Source organism: Lepidochelys olivacea, assembly GCF_965140295.1.
Source record: "Lepidochelys olivacea isolate rLepOli2 genome assembly, chromosome: 5".
Lineage (NCBI taxonomy): Eukaryota > Metazoa > Chordata > Testudines > Cheloniidae > Lepidochelys > Lepidochelys olivacea.
In genome coordinates, this window is record NC_140415.1 from 3978256 (window position 1) to 4001665 (window position 23410).

At 52.4% G+C, this 23410-nt stretch overlaps 1 protein-coding gene across 4 annotated transcripts in view; it reads left to right on the forward strand.

Moving 5' to 3' along the window:
* Positions 1-543: 543 nt before the first annotated feature.
* Positions 544-23410, forward strand: part of CNTFR (ciliary neurotrophic factor receptor) — a gene marked incomplete at its 3' end in the record, with an annotated part of 459556 nt that continues 436689 nt past the window's right edge. For 2 of the 4 annotated variants that reach the window (XM_084629637.1, XM_084629638.1), the window contains exon 1: positions 544-700. The remainder of the gene's footprint in view (positions 701-23410) is intronic. The other 2 variants (XM_084629636.1, XM_084629635.1) reach the window with 1 other exon arrangement.

Consider the following 23410-nt stretch of genomic DNA (forward strand, 5'->3'; position numbering starts at 1 on the left):
GGGTGTGTGTGGGGGGCGCGCCCTGCCCAGCGCTGGGGGGTGTGTGGGGGGCCCGCCCTGCCCAGCGCTGGGGTGTGTGTGTGTGTGTGGGGGGGTGCGCCCTGCCCAGCGCTGGGGGGTGTGTGGGGAGGGGGGCGCGCCCTGCCCAGCGCTGGGGGGGGTGTGGGGGGCCCGCCCTGCCCAGCGCTGGGGGGTGTGTGGGGGGCCCGCCCTGCCCAGCGCTGGGTGGGTGTGTGGGGGGTGCGCCCTGCCCAGCGCTGGGGGGTGTGTGGGGAGGGGGGCGCGCCCTGCCCAGCGCTGGGGGGTGTGTGTGGGGGGCGCGCCCTGCCCAGCGCTGGGGTGTGTGTGGGGGGGTGTGGGGGGCCCGCCCTGCCCAGCGCTGGGGGGTGTGTGTGTGGGGGGGGTGCGCCCTGCCCAGCGCTGGAGGGGGGGGTGGGGGGCGCGTTGTTCTGCAAGGAGCATTTCTAAAACCCTTGGCTAGGGGGTGGAGGGCTCGGCCGCTCGCTGGTTCCCAGCGCTTCTTCCCAGTGGCTTCCCTGGTCACATGGGCTACGCGTGAGAGTTTAAAAGCGCCTAAAACCCTTCGAGCCGGTGCAGAAGAAGCTGGTGGCTCCATCGTCCGAGGAGCGAGGCTGGGGCGTGCCGGGCCGGGCCGGGCGCTGGAGCGGAGGCCGCCGGCGGCAGCGGGCGGGGAAGCGCTGTAAGTACCGCGGGCGCTGGGATCCGGACAAGACCCAAAGTCGGGTCGATCTGGATCCGGATCCGGATCCGGCCCCTTCCCGCGCGGGGGGCTGCGCCCTGCCTTGGGCAGGGACATCCCTCCATGCAGCGCCGGGAGGCTTCTGCGGAGGGGCCGGGGGTTTCCTTGCAGGGTCGCCCAAGGTGCCCACTGGGGTGCGCGGCTTTTCGGGGACCCCCCCCACCCCCTTGTCTGATGCGTCTGGCGGGTGGGCTGCTTGGTCCCCAGCCCTGCTCTCGGCTTGCCGTTCAACACGGGCATCGGGGGAAGGGGGGCCGGGGGGGGGCCCACAGGGGGTCGTTAGTTTTTTGTGCAAAAAGCCAGGGCAACCGGCGCGGAGCAGGCAGCGGCGCGGGCGCGCTCTTTGAAGCGAGGAGACGGGCAGGGAGCGGGGTGTGGTGCACGGAAAGTGGAAGCTTTGCCTTTCGCGATTGATTTGCAGCCCGGTTCCCTGGCTAGACAATTAGCTGGCGCTTCTCTCATCTTTTTTTGGTCGGCTCGGCTGTGGCGGCCAGGGGTCAAAGGAGGCAGCGACCCAGTGTCAGGCGTCCTCCGCGGAAGCTATTCTGCATTTCTGATTGATTAGTTCGAGCGGAAATGCTTTCTTCCTTCCTTGGCTTTTCTTCCCACTGTCTCCCCCCATTCCTCGCCCTCTGTCTCTCTCTTTTTTTTTTTTTTTATCAACCATCTTCGGCTGCATGCCTGTTCTCCCACCTTGGGTGGACCGGAGTTTCCCTCAACTCTCCCAAACTTGGGTGGAGACAGGAGTTTAATGGCCAGGAGCTGGGCTCCAAGGCCCCTGCGCCCGGCCGGATTTGGGGTGTGGGAAGAGACACAGGGCCTGTCTTCCCTAAAAGCACTTCTTTAAACAGGAATATCAAAGGGACTGGACCAGCTCTGCTCTGCGAGGGGCTGGAGCTCCCTGGACAGGCATGCCCCTGGAGCTCAAAGACTGGCTTAGCTTTGCCATGCCCAGTTGCAAATGGAAGGGTTATTTTTTTGGGAAGGCAGCGTTCCCCTATACCTCGGAAGTTTCACAGGGTTCTTGTCAAGCCCAGACCAACCTCTTAAAGCTGCGTTGGAAAAATATTCCTCCCCTTTTGAAGTCTAAAATTGTTGCATGGGGCGGTGGGCCTTGGCAGGAGAGAAGGGGTTGGAGCTTATTCTTTATTTAAGCATTGAATGGATTCTCAGCAACAACCAAAAAAGAGACATTTTGCGGCAGGCGTGTGTGTGACTGTGAGATACACACAGACTTTGAGGCACTAACCTTTCCCTCTTCTGCTGAGCCCTCTGACTTTGTTCCTATCAGTCGGCCTTTGTGATGGTGTGTGTGTTGTCCAGGGGTCAGGCTGAGGCGGGGGGTGGGGGTGGGGGGTGATCTGGAATGTTTTGGGAAAGAATTCGACAAGCTTGTTTCCTGCTGGCCCGTTTCTCCCCCCTCTTGCCATGCCGGTGCTGGCTTGGGGTGGACTTTTGCGGGGCGATGTTTGGGAATGAGCACCCGCCGCGCCGAGATGTGTGATAAAGTTTGTTCTTCGGGGCAGTTTCTGCCTCCTTCGCGCCCCTTCCCCCTGCCCTCTGGGCTGAGGGCTGTGCAGTGACCGTGATGCAAATTGAGAAGTTCTGTGGGGAGAACCTCCCAAATGCCCAGCCATTGCAACCGGCATCGGGCTGAAACTTGGGCAGCAATTTTCCCTTTCCTGTGCCGTCTCGCAGCAGTGTCCGTGATTGCAAATGCTGGAGCTGAGGCTGCCCTGAAGTTCTTTGTAAATTATAGTGAAATCTGCTTTTTCCTTTTTCTTTGCTGTGATTTTTTCCCCCTTGCTCTTATTAAAACGACCACCAACCACCCCAAAGTTACATCAAAATAGTACCCATCAGGGGAGTGCTGTGCTGGGAATAGATGCTTTTCTTTCTGTGAGGGTGTTTGTCGGAAACTAACATTTGGAGCGGCTGGGGAACTGTTCTTCCACTGCTAGGTGATTTATCCCAAGCCGGAGTACTGGAACTACTTTGCAGGACCTGGTTTCACACACACACACATCTGTGTCCGCCACCCTGAGTCCCTAAGCTTTCCCCGTACCCTGGTCATAGAGGTGTGTGCTGGGTTGTGCATTATTCGCATGAGCTGCGGAAAGTGTCTGGGGGATGGTGCTCTTGGGAAAGCTGTTTGCTTGCACTCCGCCTGGGCCTGGCCTGGACCTCCCTTACTCTGTTCTGTTCAGGTCAAACCCCCTGGACTTTCTGCGAGAGGCTTGACAAAGCCCTGGCTGAGATGGTTTAGTTGGGATTGGCCCTGCTTTGAGCAGGGGGTTGGACTAGGTGACTTCCTGAGGTCCCTTCCAACCCTGAGATTTTATGAGAGTTTTGCCTGGGTACCTAAGCGCGGGATTTGCTGGTGTGTGTTCTGCCATGTTACTGGCTGCCCCCCTCACCCTTCCACCTGGCTTCACGGTCGAGTCCAACGGGCTGGTGCACCTTTTCGCTCGTGCTGCAACACAGCTGGCATCAAAGACACGGGAAGATTCCCACCCCCTGGGAGCCCCACATATGTGGGCCCCTCTGATTCCGGCTCCCTACTGCCTGGGCGCACAGTGAGTTTGTTGCGGAAGGGTAACTTTGCCTAGTACGTGGGTTTGCCGCAGGGATAGGCGCATGGGACTCGAGACTCTCTGCACCTGCATAGGGACCTTTAGGGCCAGGGCTGGTTGGAACAATCCTATCGTGTTGGTCTGAATTAGGCTCTGAGAGCCTGATCCCACGAGGGGTTGAGCTCCAAGTCCATGAGGGTCCTCATCACCTGCTAGGGGTGCAAAGCCCGGGGTGCAAAGCCTGGCACATCCTTAGGGCACCGACATCCAGCTAACTGAGCCCCTTTCAGAGAGCATGTGCTTCTCGGGGCACGTAGGTCTGCTCTCCACAGCTGTGAGTCCTTATATGTAAGGAGGAAGAGAAGAATATCCCCTCGGCTTGCGAGGCAGGGCTGGTGCACCCAGGGGCGCGTGTCTCCCAGTACCATGGCCACCGCGCCTGACCAATGGGGCTGGCTGAATGATGTGCTGGGGCAGGTCAGTATCTGAGTGCTCCCCCTGGAGTTCTGCACTTGGGTGCCTTTGCCAGCAGCCCATGCGGCGCCCTCTCCAGGCAGCGAGCAGAGTGGCAGGGGCCTTGCCCAGACCTGGCCCTTCCCTGCCTCTCCTTGGGGGGCTGGCTTGGGAGAAAGTGCCCCCTTTCCCTAGACACTGGCACTACCGGTGCTTGGGGGCTGGGGTTAAAGCCCCACAGCTCTTAGAATGAGCCGGGATGAGAAGCACCTTTTAGATCCGCTCCTGGGCACCAATGCAGGGCTGGTCCCTAGAGAGAATTTTAGTGCCACCTTTAAATGCCCCAAGAGATGGGCTCCCGTTCTTTCCCCTGGTGACACTAACTAGATCTCCCGCTGGGGAAGCTTCTCCCAACGCTCAGCCCAAAGTTCCCCTTAACGTCAACCCACTCTAGCTAGCGAGCCCCCCATGCACTGCGCTAAATCTTTCCACCCCCTTTGCAGATTTGCATCCAGCCCGGCCCGTCAGGACTTGTGTCGCCAAGTGAGACAGATCCTAGCTCTTCTAAGTTTTCCATGTCAATCAATCCCTCCTTCCCCTGCACTGTTTTTGTTCTTGGCTTTTCAGAAGTCCTGCCAATTTCACCACTTTGTTCTGGTGATGCAGTGCCCAGGCCTGGCTGCTGTTTGTTCTGGGTACGTTTGCCTCAAAGCTGCGCAGGGAAGGACGGTTAGTGGAATAGTGGCTCCTTCTCTGTGACAAGAAGCTCTGGCGGCACCAAACCAGAAGACGTCCACTCTGTTCTAACTTCTGGTCCCCAAGCAAGCATAGTTTTGTTGCGGCTAAACCAGCCTAGACAGATGGCTGTCCAGCCTCTGTCCCCTGATCAATGGGCGGCCATGGTGAAAATTCCTCCCTGCTCCCAAATTTGGCCATGTGGTTTATTTGTACTCCCCCAACCCCTAAACGTTCCACCTGAGAGCAATGCCCTGGTGTGCTAGGCACTGCGTGTGCATGGAGGAAGTGACATCCCAGGCCCCAAAGAGCTTACAGTCTCAATAGACAAAATAAGCAATGTATGCAAGAGGGGGAGGAGTATTCTTCCTATTTTACTGATGGGAAAACTGAGGCCTGCTGTGATTTAAGTGATTTGCCCGGGATCACATGGGGAGTCTATGGCAAAGCCAGGATTTGAACCCAGGTCTTGTGAGTCCTAATCCAGTGCCTTAACTACAAAACCAGCCTAGTTGAGCGCTCTGTCCGAGCGACTGAGAAGCCCCTGTGTACCCCTCCGGTATCCTTGGTACCCAGCAGTAACCGTCAGTTTGGTTGCTTGGCCAGGGTGGGGTGATGTGAGGGGATGCTGGGTGCCCCTTGGCACAGAAGGACTGAAACACATTGCTGTTCATGATAAAGGCCTTGACAGCTCAAGTATCGGGTAGCTGGACTCCGGCACTGCAGTGGTGAGATACCTCTGCCCCTGTGGATTTCTCTGGGGTTCCTTGTTACCAGGCTGCAGACTTCCAGCAGCAAGAGCAAGCTCCCTGGTAATGTCAGTCCCGGGAAGAATCGTCCAGAAGTGATCTCTTGGAAAATGGCCCTCGTGGCTGCCCCCTGCTCCTTTTGTGTCCCCAGGGGGCATCGTGACATGATGGCGAGGCAGGTCACTAGAGCACCGGGGAAGTTCAACACGGCAGGTGTTTGATGCCCCGGCAGGTGTTTTCAGTGCCAGGGGGTGTTCTGCAGAAGGTGGTCCCGGGCTGGGCCCCAGGTCAGGATCTCGCCCTTGGGGAAGTACCGCCCCTCTACCAGCTGCTGCCGCATTGACCATCACTTCCTTTGAAAGCGGTGACTGACAGGAAATGACATCATTGGACACACACCAGAATGACGCTCTGCATTTGCACTGCGGCAGGCTGGGATGATTTAAGGGGTCTCAAACCCAGCAGGGTCAGGCCTGGCCAGAACTTGCGTGGGAGCCCGCTGAGGATAACCCAGGTGGCGCGTTAAGGCGGTTTGGTAGTTCACTTTGGTGGTGCTATTCCCCCTGAGCTGGTGCTGATCCAGTTCCCTCGAATGCCACCAGGGGGCACAGGTGCTGCTAGAATGTTTTTTGGAAGAGGCTTAAAAGTGAGCTGCTGCCCGACCGTTCGGGCTCCTTGAAGGCCCCATGGTGTGTTTTGTAAGTAGAGCGTCCACCCCACTGCACAGGCCAGATTCCCATCTAGATAAAACTGCCGCCTTCCTTCCTAAATCCCTCCCGCCTTTACCAGTGGATGGAGCATATTGGTTTCCTGTTTCTGTAAAACCTGGCTTGAGAGACCTTGGATCAATGTCTTTGTGCTCACTGCGACCTCAGTGGCTGAAGCACTGGGGTCAGGTACAGCAGCCCTAGGTGAGTTTCTTTTCAGAGAGACAGAGGAGACGGAAGGGGCCGGACAGGCTGGGTGTCTCTGGGGGATATTGGAAACTCAAGAAATGCGGAGTGTGATTTCAGCTTTCTCGAGTGGTCAAGCAAGGAAACCGTGCTTCGACCTGGGGTGAAGTTAGGGTTGGCACTTGAGGTTAGATTCAAGGCTGGATCACTGTGTGGGTTCAGATTCGACCTGGGGCGGTGATATGATGTATTCCCCTATGCTGTTTCCACACGGTCATGTCCCAGAACAGCAGAAACCTTGTGACACAGCTGATTTCATGAACTTTTTTTTTTTTCCTATCTCAAATAGGATGCACATGTGTCCCCATATATGTGTGTGTGTGTGTGTGTGTAAACGTGTTTGTACATATGTTTGTGTGTGTGTATATATATATACACACAAATAATGGTGATAATGCCTTCTGCCCTTAACATTTATTACTCTACGAATCTATAAAATATAACACCTATTGTGTATTGGAATGCATTTTTCCTGTTGCAGCAAACCTTATAAAGAGACATTGTATTTATATGCAGGTTTGGGATGATTCACTGTCTTTCTTGAATTTTGATAGTTAATAACTTTGCTATATTTGCAAGTATTTTTTTCCAGTGTTTATCTACTTAAAGTTTTGCACAGCAGGAAGTGGAAAATCTTCAGGTACCTAGTTTGTTCAACATTTCATGACATCAGAAATCCAGATTCTACACTAAAAATCTTATACTGTTATTAATATTTTGAAAGATTTAAAACTAACGATTTAGAAATTAAATGCCTTCTGTGATGAAATACTGAAATATTTGCAGGAGCTACTGTCTGTCTATCATTAGCCCTCAACTAATATTTCAGAGAAATGCTGACATTCATCACAAACATCAGTTCTGTCTAGACAGTGTTTGCCAACTGGTTTTGCATGTTGCACCTAAAATGATTAGAACCGAAAGAGATTAGAGAATGAAAATGTGTTTTCTCTATGTTGTCAGTTTGTTTACAGTGTGTCTCTGACAGCACTTTGACTAGTCTAGTCACTTTTGCTGGCTCTCCTTTGTGTGTATGTATTATCCTTTCCCCAGCTGTTGTGTGGGTCTTTCACACAACAGAGGAAAGAAAAATGCTTAGAAATGTGTTGGTTTATATTAAAGCCACACAGATTGGCAGGGTGCCGAGGACTTTGGAACTACTTTGAACTCTCTCTGTAGAGGTTTGACAGGTGTCCCGTTAAAAGTGCACTTTCCGTCAGCCCTGGCAGAGGAGCCCCCTGCCAACGATAACCCTCCCTCTGGGAGAGCCCTGAACGAGCGCCCCAGCGTGGTGTTGAGAGGTGAGTTGTGTTGCGGGAGGCCGATGAGCTCTGGAGCTAGGGTTCTGATCGCCAGTGATGCTTTGAGAAAGAGAGTGAGTGGCCAGGAGAGTCTGGTTCCCAGCCTGGCAGTGCCATTTGTTTGGAATATTGGTTGTTTCCAGTCCCGACGGTTCTGTGTTGCCGTGCATTGTCGAAGGGCTCTCGGCAGGAGAGGCAGCTTCTAATGTCCCTGGTAGATGAAGTGGTTCTCATGCCGGTGACTTTCAGCACCCCCACAGGGTTGTTGCCAGGTTCATTGCTGCTCATAAAACACGTTGAGCTCTCTGGATGAAAGAAAGCTGTGGCCGACAGAAGAATTAACGTTCGCTCCAGTGGCCAGGGAAATCGCCTTTCTCTTGCCTTTTGGGTATTGCACCGTCTGTCCCTGTTTGGGTTAAAGGAGCCAAAGGATCATGATCAAGCATTTCTGTAAGGAAGCTGCAGTTGTTGAAGGCACTGTGACTGCTCTAGGAATTGTGACCTCCCATCTCTGAGCGTTGTGGAGGGGCCATGGGAGCCATTAAATATCTCGGAGCAGTGTGGAGCTGGCTGGGTGTAAGCAGCGTGCGACGCACACAAAGCGAGGGGCTGAAAGTGCCGCTGGAAATGCCAGGTGAGGCGGAGACACTGAAGGCAGGATTTCTTTCTGATGCTGGAAATGCTGCTAGGCAAGAAGCTGGGCTTTTTTCCCTGTGGAACTTGTAATTAATATGGATGAGCCCAGAGCGTGCCTGGGATCTGTGAATACATGGGCTACATCAGAATGTGGGTCAGTGCAAACCACAATAAGCAGGGATGGATTGGGCTAGGTCACTGATACGGACCTAGCAAGAAGCGTGACCCAGTGGTTAAAACAAGACTCATGGAACCTCTTGAGTTCTTCTCACTGACTCTGCTCTTGACTCCCTGTGTGACCTTGGTCAAATCACTTAACTTCAGCTTCCACATCTTTAAAATGGGATAATATTTACCTACCTCAACAGGGATATTCAGGCTTAATTAAGTGGTCTAGGTAATACTTAGTCCTTCCATGAGTGCAGGGGACTGGACTAGACGACCTCTCGAGGTCCCGTCCCATCCTACAGTTCCATGAAGTGCAACCAGGACCATGCAGATGCACAAGTGGAGAGAGGCATTGTGGGGGAAAGAATGTGTTTTCAGCTGCTATATTCGTAGGGCTGGGAACAATCCCAGGAATGGGGTGCTGCAGGTTAAGCAATGAGCACCCCAAAGGGCATGGAATGATGGTGGGGTCATGGGCATGGCCCTGCCACACTCATCATCAAAGCCAGTTTGACGACCCCACTCCCAGCCCCTAGGTTGTCAGCAAGGTTTGAACCCAATGCCTTCGCTGCCAACGTACAGACTACTGCCACTTGTGTGAAAGATGGAACGCTGTCAACCGGTAGCAGTAGTAGGCTGTTATCCTGCATGTGGACCAGTCTCAAGAAGGGGGCACTTGGCACGCACTCCTCAAGCATGTCACTGGTGCACTCTGCCAGGCCAGAGCTCTCCAGCCCCACGGGTCTCTGAGCAGCCCTGAGTCACCTACAGGCTTCTGGGTGGATGTGTCATGCACTTGCAGCTTCATGGACTGGGTTTGATGCTGCTCTCAATTTTACTGCTGTAGATTTGGCCGAGTCCCATGGACTCATCGTGACAGGGCGCATGTATGGCTTGGGGCCTGCTTGGAGCTGGGGGAGTGATTGAGGGCAAAATGTGACCTTTGATCCCCATGGGGATCAGCTTTAACCGCACAGTGGAGCAATACATAAAGAAGGCTTAAGAGCTACCTGCCTACCTATGACCAGCTCCTTCCCCGTGCTATGCTGCCACCACTGAGAGAGCCCTGCATTTATGCTCCAGCTGATTCCCCACTTGAGCACAGGAATGGGGCTGCTGGCTGGGTGAACTCAGTGAGGGCTCCCTGGCTTGATCTGAGATAGCCTGGAAGTGGGGGATGCCAAAGCACGGGGAAAAAGACCAGTGTTATTCCCAGGCACTTGGAAATGGGAGTAGGGAATTACTGGAGGGGATCCTGCTTCATGAACTGCCCCGTTTTGCTGGGGGGCGAGTTGTGTTGCATTGAACTGCTGCACCTTGGGTTGCATTTGCAAGCAACATCTGGGGTGTCCTGGAGCAAATGCATCACCAGGCACAGCCCTGTGTTAGCAATGTGTCTAAACCCAAATAAATACTAACTAGAGGAGCTGTCTGCTCTTAGTTACCCAGGTGTAAATGCTGAGTAACTCCACTGACTTGGAAGGACTCTTGGCACTCAATAGTACTGGGTCTTCAGTGGCTTCCAATCTGAGCATCAAAGGTGCTGATGAGGAGGGTGGTTTGTGGTGGTTGGGAATTGGTTAGTATCCCTTTAAATAGTTTGGCAGCCCTCCAGCGGGCACTCGCTGTGTTGTGTGTTACAGACCCCTGCAGTGTGTCTCCATAGCTAAGCTTTGCTCGTTGTATGTTTAGTAAACATGAAAAAAGAAAAGGAGGACTTGTGGCACCTTAGAGACTAACACATTTTATTTGAGCATGAGCTTTTGTGAGCTACAGCTCACTTCCTCGGATGCATGCAGTGGAAAGTTAGCCCATGTGGTTCCTTTATCACGCTTGCTGTATTCACCCCAAATGGCCCAGCGGTGCTACACTGCTCCTGGGCCGTTCCTGAGCATGTCCCCCCGGCCCTGCAGAAGCCCACCGGGCCGGCTTGGGGCAAGAGAAGATGTGATGCTCGTTTTGATCTCTGCCTCTGTCCGCTAATGAGCTCTTTAAGGGCGTCCTGAAAGGCCTTTTTCACAGAGTGCAGTGCGGCTGCGGTTGCCCCAGGACAGAGCTGTAGATTAGCAAAACTGACCTAGGGTTGCCTCTGTTCAAAGTCATGCACGCAAAGTGGCTGTTTGATGCTTTATTTGATCAGCTACAAGAAGCATAAAGTTTCCTGCACTTACAAGGGTGGGGTGGAGGTCCTTAGGCTCCAATTGGAAGCAAAGGGAGTTCTCGCTGCTGCCTATAGGACACCGTGGAGAAGGCAAGTTGAACACTGGGCTCATTGTAGCAGGATATTCTTCTTCCTTCATGACATAAAACGTGCTGCTCGTACAAACGCCCGCGTTCTCCTGTCGGCCTGTTCCTGCACGGTCTAAAAATAATGCTGGCAATGAAGAGGCAGCCTGTGCTCTCCAGTGGTTAGGACACAGGACTCGGGTTCAGAGGGCCTGAATTCTAGCCCAGGCTCGGCCACCGGGCCACTTTGGGTGAGTCACTGAACGCCTTTGGGCCTCGCTTGCCCTGTCTTTGAAACGAGGATTAAACCCTCCTCCCTTCCGAGCAGGAGCGTGAGTTGAATCAATGACTACTTGGAAAGCGCCGTGAGCCCCCTGTGTGGAAAGTTCTAGGGAACAATCCTCAGTGTCCTGGCCAAGCTGCCCCAAAATAACTACAAAAAGAAAAGGAGTACTTGTGGCACCTTAGACTTTTTGCGGATCTGGACTAACATGGCTGCTACTCTGAAACAAAAATAACTAATGATTTGGGGGAAGAGGGTCTCAGTTCTTGGGTCAACAAGTTTAGATGCCTGGGTTTCAGAGGGTGGGTTCTTGGCACTGTCTGATGCTCAGGGCCTTTCGGGGCATCACAAGTTGCTTTTGAGAATCTCTCCCAATGCTCTCCCACGCTGAAATCCGGAAGCAGTAGGAGAGGGTTTCATCTAGACCTCCAGCTGTGCTGGACAGCGATTGATATTTTTTTGACAGCTTCCTAGCTCCACGCTACGGAGCTGCTTGCTCGTAACCCATACCCTATGCACGTGCCATCACTCCAGCCCGCATGTGTTCCACAGACTCGCCTTTACGTGCATACTCCATGACGCCTGCTTGCCGCAGAAGGGGCTAAAGCGGTGCTCTCCTGTGAGTCCGCAAAAGTACTTGTTGGATGGTCTGTGCTCTGGGGACGATGGAGGCCTTTGTCTCCTGTCTCCCCTGTCACTCCAAGGGCTCTGGAGGGTAGGCCAGTGTGTCGTTCCTGTTCAGGTTGCCAATTTTGGTTGGAGGTATTCCTGGAGATTTCATCACATGACCTATTATTTAATTCGAGATGAATTCCTGGAGACTCCGGGACAATCCTGGGCAACCCTCGTTTCAGTCCAGATAGTGTTAGTAACTTGCCAGGCTCCTGGCCAGGCGGGGGAATCTGGCTTTTGTCTGAGAAGTGAAACAAAGTACTATAGTATCACGGCCGCAGGGCCTCGAATGCTCTAATCGGAGGACTCCCACTCTGCCGTGGATTCGCCATGTGACCTCTCTTTGCCACAAGCTGGGAATGGGGGACAGAGGAAGGATCACTTGATAATTACCTGTTCTGTCCATTTCCTCTGGGGCCTCTGGCATTGGCCACTGTCGGCAGACAGGATGCTGGGCTAGATGGACCTTTGGTCTGACCCAGTGTGGCCGTTCTGATGTTCAGTCATTTCTCCTCTCTGAACCTTTCTCTACCCATCCATGAACTAGGGACGATACCACGATGGATGGGCTAGTGTGGGTGAACAGCATTGCCGCCCCCTTGCGTGGCATCAGGACTTCTCCGTTGCATGCCATAACTCCAGCTCTGCCAGCAGAGGTTCTTTTTCAGCTCCAATAATCAAGGCCGGGGCTTTCCGGTTCGGCGAAGTTCTGAGTGTCGTAGTGGGGCCACGGGTGCGCAGCTTGGCAACAGCCGGGAGTTCCCAGGTGCCTGTGGACATGTCTGACAACACGGTTAAGTAGCCGCTATTAATCAAGACATCAGGTACCCGTAGTTCACACCCCCTTGGCTCTGAGTTCTCTCAGGGATGTCCTGTCCCAAGGGTGGTGAGAAGCCTAGTTTCCAAAGCCAGAAGGGACTGTTGCGATCGTTAGTCTGACCTCCTGCATAGCACAGGCCATGGGACTTCCCTGAATTAATTCCTCACTGAACATTATTTAAAAATTGTGCTAATGAACCTCAGTCTAACTGTGACCTTCTCCCAAGTGTAGGCACAGGCTAACTGCTGGGTTGGGTTCCATCCCACACTCCTCCCCGGACCAGCTATACTGAGATAAAAGGAAATTACATGGATCTATGCTAGGAAAAAGGTCAGAGTTAGCTAACACTGCTAGCCAACTCCCACTTTTCCTAATTGGAACAACCCCTTGGATACATCTGTGCTGCAAAGAGATGGTGGGTCTGGATCACAATAACATCTGGAGACCTTCTTGTGCTGGGCGCACACTCGGTCTCTGCCCCAAAAAGCTTCCAGTCCAAACCAAGAAGGCAAAGGGTGGGAGGGGGACACACAGACAGTGAGGAAAAGGGACTTGCCCCAGGTCACATGGGAGGCCCGAGGCAGGGAGAGCACCCATGTCTCCTGACTTCCTTCCCATATCCACTAGGCCACGCTGCTGATTTTTAATGGTGACCTCCTGGCACACGGGGTTAGGATGTTGGTACGTTGCTTTGAGATCCTTGGCTGGATGGGTCGAAGGCAAATGCACAGTGGCACCAAATGACACCCTCCTGCATCCCCCCAGTCCTCTGACCAGTGTGGGATCCTAGGTTGCCGGGAGACCATTCCCATCTGTGGATTGGTCAGTATTCCCCATCTGTAAGAGAGGGCTGGTCGTTCTGTCCTACCTCCCTCGGGAGTGGGGGTCTCGGGCACTCCCAGGGAGCTAGGTCTGAACCAACTGCAGCTTGGGTCATGCTCTGAGATCGTTGGGCAGAAAGGATGGGGGAAAGACCCAGGATGGCTGTATATTGTTGTCATGGCAACCTACCCCCTGCATCACATATGGTGACATGTAACCCCCAAGGGTCCCTGTGACATAAGGAGGCATCCTTGCCCATGTGGGGAAACTGAGGTACGGGGCGATTCTGTGACTTGCCCTAGGTCACGAAAGGGGGGCCTGTGACAGAGCAGGCAACAGAAACCCAAATCTCCTGAGTCCCAGTCCTCTGCTTTATCCCCTTACCCACTGTTCATGTGGTCACGGCCCAACTCAGTTAAGACATGAGTTTATTATTTGAACCCGGTCTGTGTTTGTGCAGAGGGGACACTGTCTCTCCACTGCCCACACTCCCCTGCCTGTGTGTCTGTTGCTGATCCTTCAGGTGATTGACCATGTGAAGGGTGACAGCTGAAATGCCATTCGGAGCCTCCACATCGGTTCTCCCTCTCCGAAGCCTTGCCCAGCAGAAAGATGCTTTCCCCAGACGCTAGCCCTGCAAACTCCCTCTGGCTGGGGCCCTTCCTGCCTCTGGTATTGTGGAATAAAGACCCTGTCATGTGACCGGCAGTGCCCAGTCTGGTGATGTGGGAGGCAGAGGGGAAGCAGCCTGCAGGTCCTGGGGCTGAGCAGGGCTAGGCCAGCAAGGGTTAACGCTCGCTTGTGTTTTGGGGGCCAGGAGACTCTGTCAGACAGCAGAGATGCTGTGTATCGGAGTCTGGGGAGGTACTCTTGTCTGCAGCCCCTTCTTTGTTCCATTCGAATCCGGCCCAGGTCAGTGGGGGCTGAAATTTGTCACCCGTGTGGGTGATGTGTGCGCAGTGAGTGGGCAGGAGCCTCAGCGCGTACCCCACAGGTCAGGTGCCTGCATCAGTTAAAAACCCACGGCGCAATTGACACCTATCAGCTGCTTTCTTGGCAGCCTTCACCAAAAGGCCAAGCGCTCGACTGTCCGTGGGCAGGGGAAACTGGTCTTGTGTCCCTAGGGCCTGTCACCCCAAAGCCTTCCTGAGTCGCGTGGGGAGGACACCTGCATTGCCTCTGTCTGTCCAGTGCACAAAGAGGCCAGTCTGTTGGATGGAATTCACTGATAGTCTAACCTGGTCTGTAACACAGGCTAGAGAACTGCTCTGAAGTCATTCCTGCTTGAAGCAGAGTCAATCTCTTCGAAAAACATCCAGTCTTGATTTAAAATTTTGTCAGTGGTAGAGAATCAAGCACGGCTCTTCTTTAAGTTGTTCAGTGGTTGATTGCCCTCTGTGTTAAAAATGTATGCCTATTTCCAGTCTGAATCTGTCTAGACTGAACTCACGTCTTTGAGAAGAAAAAGTATCAAGTGTAAATTTCCAGGTTTGAATTTTGTAAGCATGTGTCCTAAGCAGGCAGGAAGGGCCAGTAGGGAGGGCACTGGACTGTGAGTCAGGAGACATAAGAACGGCCATACTGGGTCAGACCAAAGGTCTATCTAGCCCAGTATCCTGTCTTCCGACAGTGGCCAGTGCCAGGTGCCCCAGAGGGAATGAACGGAACGGGGAATCATCAAGTGATGAATAGATGCCCTGCACTCTGGGATGCTTCCAGGCTGCTGCAGGAATTGATCCACCCTTGGCTATTACAGCAGTTACGGGGTGTGATTGCTGCTTGCGTAGACCTACTCCAGTTAGCCAGTGGTCAAATAACCTGTCCCCAGGGGAAGCCTCTTCCTTAGGCTGTCCTGTAGCAGGACAGTTGCTTGTAGCTTTTCCAGTCTGTAGAAGGAACCTTGTTATAGGTTCCTCCTTATGGTTTTGAGTCCTCTTCTCCTTACCCAAAATATTTAACCACCTTTTTCTCTATCGAGGTTCAGGTAATGGACAAGCACCCTGTCACCCTGCAGGCCATGAAGTTGGGCAATTAAGATTTCCCCCCCAAAAACCCCTGTTGCTGCAGTTCTTGGTCTCCCTACAAATCTGATGGAGGGCCTGTCTCTCTACATAGCTCTCCAGGATCGCTTTGCTCTGGTTTCCGCTGAGATAGCATTTGGCTAACGCTGCCAAACGCTATTGAAAACAAGCCTGGAGCTGTTCAGGAAGTGATAAGATAAAGCAGGGTTATGATTTGCCTGTCTAATCCCAAAGCATCTTGCATTATTTAGCATGTGTAGTGTGAGGTCACTAGCCCCTTAATCATTTTCATTAGAGGAGCCAGAGAAGATAATCACCTGCTCAGGAAAACCAACTTGACACTGTTTATTCAATAGTTTGGGTTTAGCTGAAGATAAACACAGACTAATAATTATGGAGACGTCGTCCAGGTCAAGAGGCTCAGAGAATCTCCTTTTTTCTCGTATGTTTACAAAGAAGCTGGTTCTTTATGGGAGTGTTTTTTTTAAAATTCAAACCAAAAGCTTCAGAGCTCTTGAAGGAAATTCAACGCTGTCCAGCAATGTACGTGAGCAGCCTGCCAACAGCCTCCCAGCCATGCCCCCGGGGGTGTGAGCGACCCTATGCTAACAAACCACTGCATATAGCCTAGTGCATTTGAGCAACCCTACACTAACAAAACCAGTGCATGCGCCCTTGTGCGAGAGTCACCCTGCACTCCCAAACCAGTGTGAGCACCCCAGTGTGTGTGAGCAACCTTCTACTAGCGAACTAAGTGCACACAGATAGGTGTGTGGAGTCACCCTACACTAAGGAGCCAGCCTGTGCTGAAGGGAGGAGGAAAGCATTGGAAGGGAAAGAGTTAGCATGAATATAAACGTTGTGCAAGGACAGTCAAAGGACTACATTAGGTAGTGTCAGTGCCTGATAAGTAGCAATCTGAGTGCTAGGGAGAGAAGGCGTTGAGGTCTCCCACCCAGTTCCCTGACACAGCAGTGTTAATGGGCTCTGGGACAGCCTGCTCAGGTCACTGGGACTTTGAGGAGTTGGGGCAGGAAGAAGAGGAAAATGAATGCCAGAGCAAGACTTAGCTCTTGTGCAGTGTTGCTGCAAGCAGCTAAACAGCTGCCATGTTCCACCCCAGAGGTGGCTGCATTTAGGCACTGAGTGAAGAAGTAATCTGTGTGTGCTGCCAAATGGCTGCTGAACACGTCATCACCCAGAGGTGGCTGCATTTCATAGGGTTTTTTTTGTTTTTTTTTAAGGCAGTAAGGGACAATCAGGTTCACCCAGACTAACCCCTTACATAACCCAATCTGGAGGCTTTCACCCAGTGAGGCAATCATTTTGGGGTGGAGCTAGAGCAGATCTTTTAGAGAGAGACACCCCGTCTTGATTTAAAGACCCCAAGTGATGGAGAAACCACCATCCACCCTATTTCAGCGCTTAAGCTTCAGCAGCTGCTGCATTTTGCCTCAGAGGTGGCTGCACTTCAGTGCTGGGTGCAGTGAGCATTGGGATCGCTTAGGTGGCCAGGGGCAGTGTAAAGGCGGGTGGGCAGTAACCATTCTCCCTTCCAGTGGCTGAGCTAGGAGAGTCTGTTGCCCACGCGAGAGATTTGAACTGGGTGCCCCACAGTGTGGCCAGCTAGCACAGGATGGATGCAGACCTGGCAATGCTGACTGTACATCCCCTGTCCTTTGCTGTGGAAAGGGTGAGCTGGGAGACCTGGGCTCGCTAAGGACTGGGCATATACAAAACTGAATGGCAAACAGGGAGCTACTTTTATCGGGTGATCCAAAAGGGCAACAAAAATAATTAGGGGTGTGGAATGGCTGCCGTATGAGGAGAGATTGATAAAACTGGGACTTTTCAGCTTGGAAAACTATGGGGGGATATGACTGAGGTCTATAAAATCATGACTGGTGTGGAGAAAGTAAATAAGGAAGTGTTGTGTACTACTTCTCATAACACAAGAACTAGGGGTCACCAAATGAAATTAATAGGCAGCAGGTTTAAAACAAAAAAGTATTTCTTCACCCAACTCACAGTCAACCTGTGGAACTCCTTGCCAGAGGATGTTGCGAAGGCCACGACTATAACAGGGTTCAATAAAGAACTAGATAAGTTCGTGGAGGATAAGTCTATCAATGGCTACTAGCCAGGGTGGCCAGGGATGGTGTCTGTAGCCTCTGACTGCCAGAAGCTGGGAATGGGTGACAGGGGATGGATCGCTTGATAATTACCTGGTCTGCTCATTCTCTCTGGGGCACCTAGTATTGGCCACTGTTGGAAGACGGGACACTGGGCTACATGGACCTTCGGTCTGACACTGTGTAGCCTTTCTTACGTTCTAAAAGTATCGGTCCCCAGCTGAGGCCATTGGAATGGCCAGGAGTCACTCCTTCCATGTGTCAGTTTCATTAGCCTTTTGTGTGGTGACGTTATTACGAGACGTAGAGAAGCGAGGACACCTCTGTTTGAACCCCCGTCCTGGCTTGTGCGAGTGAGTATGCCGTGCTACACCTGCACACACACAAGCTGTTTCTCAGCATGAGAGAGACAGGAGGAGGAGGAGGGGGCTGGCTGACAAGATGTTTTGAAAGCAGGATCATTTGGGGGTTGGATTTTTTTCCCCCCCCTCTGTCTTTTTGCATGACAGATAAAGCAAAACTCCTTTTTGTTTCTCTGGCACTTTATGCCTGTCTCCTGCTGTGGCTGCGTAGATCAAAACGGCTCAGAAAGTTTGGAAGCTCTTGCATGTGCAGCGTGGTTGTTTAAAACAAATTGCAGAATTCCACTGTTTCTTCATTGCAAGCAAAGTCCTGGTGCATTGCAAAGCAAAAATGGTATATTCTGTTACCAGCCCCCTATTGCAAACCCTCATTCAGTCAGGTTCCTTGGGAAGTGGGAAGAGACTCTCTAACCACTGGAGAGAGACGGTGCCCGGTGAGCTTGACCTTCTCCTGATGGCAGAGTGTCTGAACACCTAACTGGCTCTGCCTTGTAAAGCTTCACACCGTTTTATGATGTTATAAATAAGACCTGGCGCTGTCTGAAACACACAACTAAAAACAAGTGCAGCCCAGGGTCGGATGGGGCAGAGCTCTTAACTCTTTAGGCAGCATCATACTGGAGCAGATAGTGCAGCACAATCTGGTTCGTTAGGGCTAGGGCAAAGCACGTGGCTCTGCGTGCCTTTGCATGGGTTGGTTTATTGCCCGTGCCTCAGTTTCCCCATCCTCATGTAATAGTAGACCTGACAGGCCCTCTCCTACAAGAGAGGCTTTGAGGGCAGGAATTATCCACGAGGATTCTCTTGTGGAATTTCCCCATGTTGGTCCGTTGCATCTCCCCTGCGGCAAAGGCTACAGAGCCACCCCATGTCTGACACATGCCCCTTGTCCAGGAACTAACCGCTCTGACTGTGGCAGCCTGCAGGGTCCCTGGGGAAGGGGGTGGCTCAGTGAAGCCCCAGGCTGTGTAATCGTTTCCATAGGGCATGGTTGGGTGCATCTCCACTGGTCCCTCCCGCTCCTCCCCTGGACCACTTTGTCTCCATCACACACACACCCCCCCGCCCCACCACACCTTGCATAGACCTCTGGTCCATGAACAGTCTAGGCCAGTGGCATTAACTGGCCAGCGTAGGTGCTTTACTGGATAGAATCAGAACTGTGTCAAAGGCCCTGGGGACAATGCAGTAATCTCCGGTAATCCTCAAATGATCCGTCCCTTGTTGCCCATTCCCAGCTTCTGGCAAATAGAGGCTCGGGCCCCACTCCCCCTTGACTGGGGGGGTGGGAGTCCAAAGCTCAGTGGTGAGTGAGAGATGAGGGGTGGGTGGTGAGGGGCCTTGAATGTGGAGAGAAGCGGGATGCAAAGAGGAGGGGAAGATGGTCAGGGTGGCCGGCTAGGAGAATGATCTTTGCGGCAGCGTTCTGATGGGACACGCACAGGGAAGTTGCAGTTGCAAAGAGGATGAGCGCTTGGAGAGTTTTAGCTGCGGGGATGGAAGGTGTGGCTGTGTCGTGGAGACTTTGTGCAGAAAGAATAGGCACGGTTAAGACGTAGCATGGATATGAGGACCAAGAGAGAGTCCAAGTCCAAGATGGCGCCCAGGCTACGGGCCTGAGGGACAGGCAGGAGGGTGGTGGTGTCCACAGGGCCTGAGAAAGGAGGCAGTGGCCAGATTCCCATTTTGGCTGTGCCAGTGTACCTCGGGAGCAGCTTCCGTGAAGTCAATGGGGTTACATTGGTGCAAGTGTGAGGAGATCTGGGCCGTGTGCCTTCTCCCCAGACAAAATCCTGAGGTCTTTACTCGGGGTTTGCTCAGTCCTTGCTCAGTCAAATCTACCACTGGAGTCATTGGAGTGACTCCAGTTCTACATTGGTGTAGATGAGAGAAGAATTGGGCTCTTGGCCTGATCCAGCTCTTTTCTACCCCAGTCACTCCACTGATGGGGGGGGGGGGAAGGGAGTTACTTCTGCTTTACACCAGATCCCAGGCCCTTCCATTGTGACTCCAGGCTGCGGGGGGGACGGACGGAAGGCCAGTTCCCTGGTGTAAATGGGAGTGGCACCAGATCTGCGCTGGTGTAAATGAGGTCAGAACCTGGCCCTGAATGAAGGAGTTCTGCGGGAGAGGCAGAGGGTGGAGGAGGAGAATGAGGGCTGCTGAGGGTCTGAGGAAGCGGACTCCCAGCTTGCCAGTTCTGTCTCACTGCACATCATTGAAAGAGCTGTGAATGATGCTCCCATAGGGTCTGACCTACAGATCCCTGGGGAGGGATCAGAGAAGAGCCCTGGTACAAAATACATAGCAGTGACTGAGTAGCTTGCACTTGTGGGGGAGGGGCACTATATGAAAGACAGGATAGAGTCAAAGAAACTAAAAATCTTAAGTGAATCAAACAGTCCCATAGAATCTCTGTGGGCCGAAATTCCATGCTTAAAGAATAAGAATATGGCAGTAGGACTGCACTATCAGCCACCTGACCAGGGTGGTGATAGTGACACTGAAATGCTCAGGGTGATTGGAAAGGCCACAAAAACAGAAAATGCAATAATAATGGGGGATTTCAGCTGTGCCCATATTGACTGGGTACATGTCACCTCAGGACGTCATGCAGGACATAAACTTTCTAGACATCATTAATGTCTGCTGCTTGGAGCAGTTTGTCCTGGAACCCACAAGGGGAGAGAGAATTCTTCATTTAGTCCTAAGTGGTACACAGGATCTGATCCAAGAGGTGAATAGAGCTGAACCGCTTGGTAATAGTGACCATTATGTAATTAAACTGAACATCTTTGTTGGAGGAAAATGCCACAGAAACCAACCACAATATCATTTAACTTCAAAAAGCAGAACTATACAAAAACGAGGAAGCTAGTTAAATGGAATTAAAAGGAACAGTCACAAGGGTGAAATGCCTGCAAACTGCATGGTGACTATTTCAAAATGCCATAATAAAGGCTCAAACTAAATGTGTACCCCCAAATGGAAAAAAAATACCCCAACAGTAAGAGGATTTAAGAAACCCTGCCACCATGGCTAAACAGCATAGTACAAGAGGTGGTTAGAGGCAAAAAGGCATCATTTAAAAATTGGAAATCAAATCCTGATACGGCAGGCCAGGAAAGAATGTGAAGACACCTAGCTAAGGACACAAAAACTAACAGCAAAAAAATTAGGTATATCAGAAGCAGGAAGCCTGCCAGACAATCAGTGGAGCCACTGGATAATCAAGATGCTAAATGAGCACTCAAGGAAGACAAGGCTGTTGTGGAAAAGCTAAATGAATTCTTTGCATCAGTCTTCACTGCAGAGGATACGGGGGGATCGCTTTGCCTGAGCCATTCGTTTTAGGTGACAAATCTGAGGAATTGTCTCAGATTCAGGTGTCAGTAGAGGAGGTTTTGGAACAAATTGATAAATAGCAGTAAGTCTCCAGGACCAGATGGTATCACCCAAGGGTTCTGCGGGAACTCAAATACAAAATTGGAAAAGGCACAGAGAAGGGCAGCAATAATGATTTAAGGGTATGGAACAGCTTCCATACAAGGAGAGATTAAAAAGACCAGGAGTGTTTGTCTTCGAAAAAGAGACATCTTAAGTAGGCTACAACAGGGGTCTAGAAAATCATGAATGATGTGGAGAAAGTAAATCGGGAAGAGTTATTTACCCTTTCATGTAATACGAGAACTAGGGGTCACCCAATGAAATTAATAAGCAGCAGATTTAAAACAAACAATCAGGGGTTGGGACTGTGGGGCATCGGCAGAGTTGTGTGGGGAGCCCAGGGCTGGGACACAAGGGGGTTGGGACTGTGGTTGTCGGCAGAGCTGTGTGAGGTGGGCAGGGCTGGAGTAGCTGGGTGGCGGCAGTTTGGGACTGAGGGCCATCAGCAGAAGCGCTTAGAGGAAGCTGACCCAGTGGCTGCCTGCATCATGCCTTGCTCTAGCTAACACGATGAACTCCCTCCACTTAACAAGAGCTGCATTTCCTCACACATGTACGGGCAATCTCCATCAGCCTGGCCATCGGGAAGACCCCAGCGATCTGGCGACCCGTCCTCACACCTGGAATGCTCTTCGCCCAGCCCCGGAGCTCCTCCACCTTGAAAGTGCCAATCTATGAGCTGCATAATGTGGGAGGAACCATGGGCGGCTCTGTGCCAAGGTGAGCTGGGAGCTCAGACAGGAGCCCTAATTGTCCTGCTTCCCACAGCCCTCTGCCCACGTTAACGATCTGGAATGGGGCTGTGTTTGTGTTAGCCTATTAAGCCCCACCGGGGTTCTTTGTAGACTGGAAAGTGAGAGGAATTTTGCCCAACCATGTGAAAACCTTTCCATCCCCATAATAGTCCCATGCACCGGCCTAAGCCTGTGGCGGACAAAAAGGCGGGCCGGGAAATTCCATGTTTTCCCTAGTCTCCCACGCCGTGTTAATGCAGCTGCTTTGACCATCGTTTGCATTTCCAGGGGATCTTGTTAGCACCCCACGCCGCGCTGGCTCTTTCCCCCTGCTTTCCTCTAGGCTGGCTTGGCGGAGCCATTGTGGGAAGCAGTTTTCCTCAAGCTGAGCCGAGCGCCGTCTCACTTGCTGTTTTAATGAGAATAATTTCGCCCTGGCTTGCGTCCGCCTCAGCCCACCTGCACTGCCAATTACACCGGCGGCTCTGGTCTGGCCCGTTGAGCTGGGCCCAGGGTGTCCGATTAAGTGTTCGTGAGTTGAAAGGTGTGGAAAATCGCACCAGGATTTAAATAGAGAGTGGGGGAAAGAGCTTTGCTGGGTTACGGAGGGACCTACAGATGTACCGTATCAGGTGCTTTAGATCTGTGGGGAATTTGCAGTGAATCAAGGGCTTGCTAATTGCAGGCACCTTGCCAGCATGTTAAGAAAGAAATGCTGCTTAATTATAAGGCACATGCCCTTGAATTTGTTCTTTGAATTGCTTAAATGTGTATTATAAAATCACATTCACCAGGTACCGTGCCATAGGAAGGGGACATGCAGAGATAAACATTCACAGACGCATTATGTGCTCTTGTGTGTACATAAACACATTGTGGGTCACACCCACAGGGCACAATAATGCAGTGTGTGTGGTGTGTGTGTGTACACCGTGCATCTGGCCTATGTACATACGCAGACACGCGACACTGAGGGCTGTCTTCAGGGTTCCTGTGCCCAACACAGCCAGGTGATGTGTCCACCTCCTTCCACTACATGGTCCCAAAGACTTGACTCTTCCTCTCTATCTCAACAGTGAAAACTCTCGTTCGGTCCCATCTCGATCACAGCAGCCTCTTCCTTGCTGGCCGCCCAGCTCCCCTTCCCCAATCTCTCTAGCTTCTTGTCTGTGTCCCTGCTGGCACCATGTGCCTGGGCACCTGCGGGGGGACGATTTCTGTTCTGCCCATGCCAGCAGAGGCCAGGCCAGCAGTTCCGCTTTTAGCGAAGGTGGGCGCTGTTGGATGAAGGGGGAGGTCTCTCGTGCAGTGAGCTGGGGCCTGTTCGCATTTCCATTTGCCAGGGTCTGTTCCAAGGAAAGCTTTGAAGATCAGGTTGAGGCCTTGAGCTGGGTGCCACTCACTGGGGAGCCAGTGCAGAGAACAGCATATTGGGGTGACTGTTGCCTTGGTGACCTGTGTTGGAGCTTCCTCACGACACAGGGCGTTGTCCCCAGGTACAGAGCACTGTAGCGGCTGAGTCTGGGTGTTATGATGTGTGCACAGGTCATATGGGTCAGATCT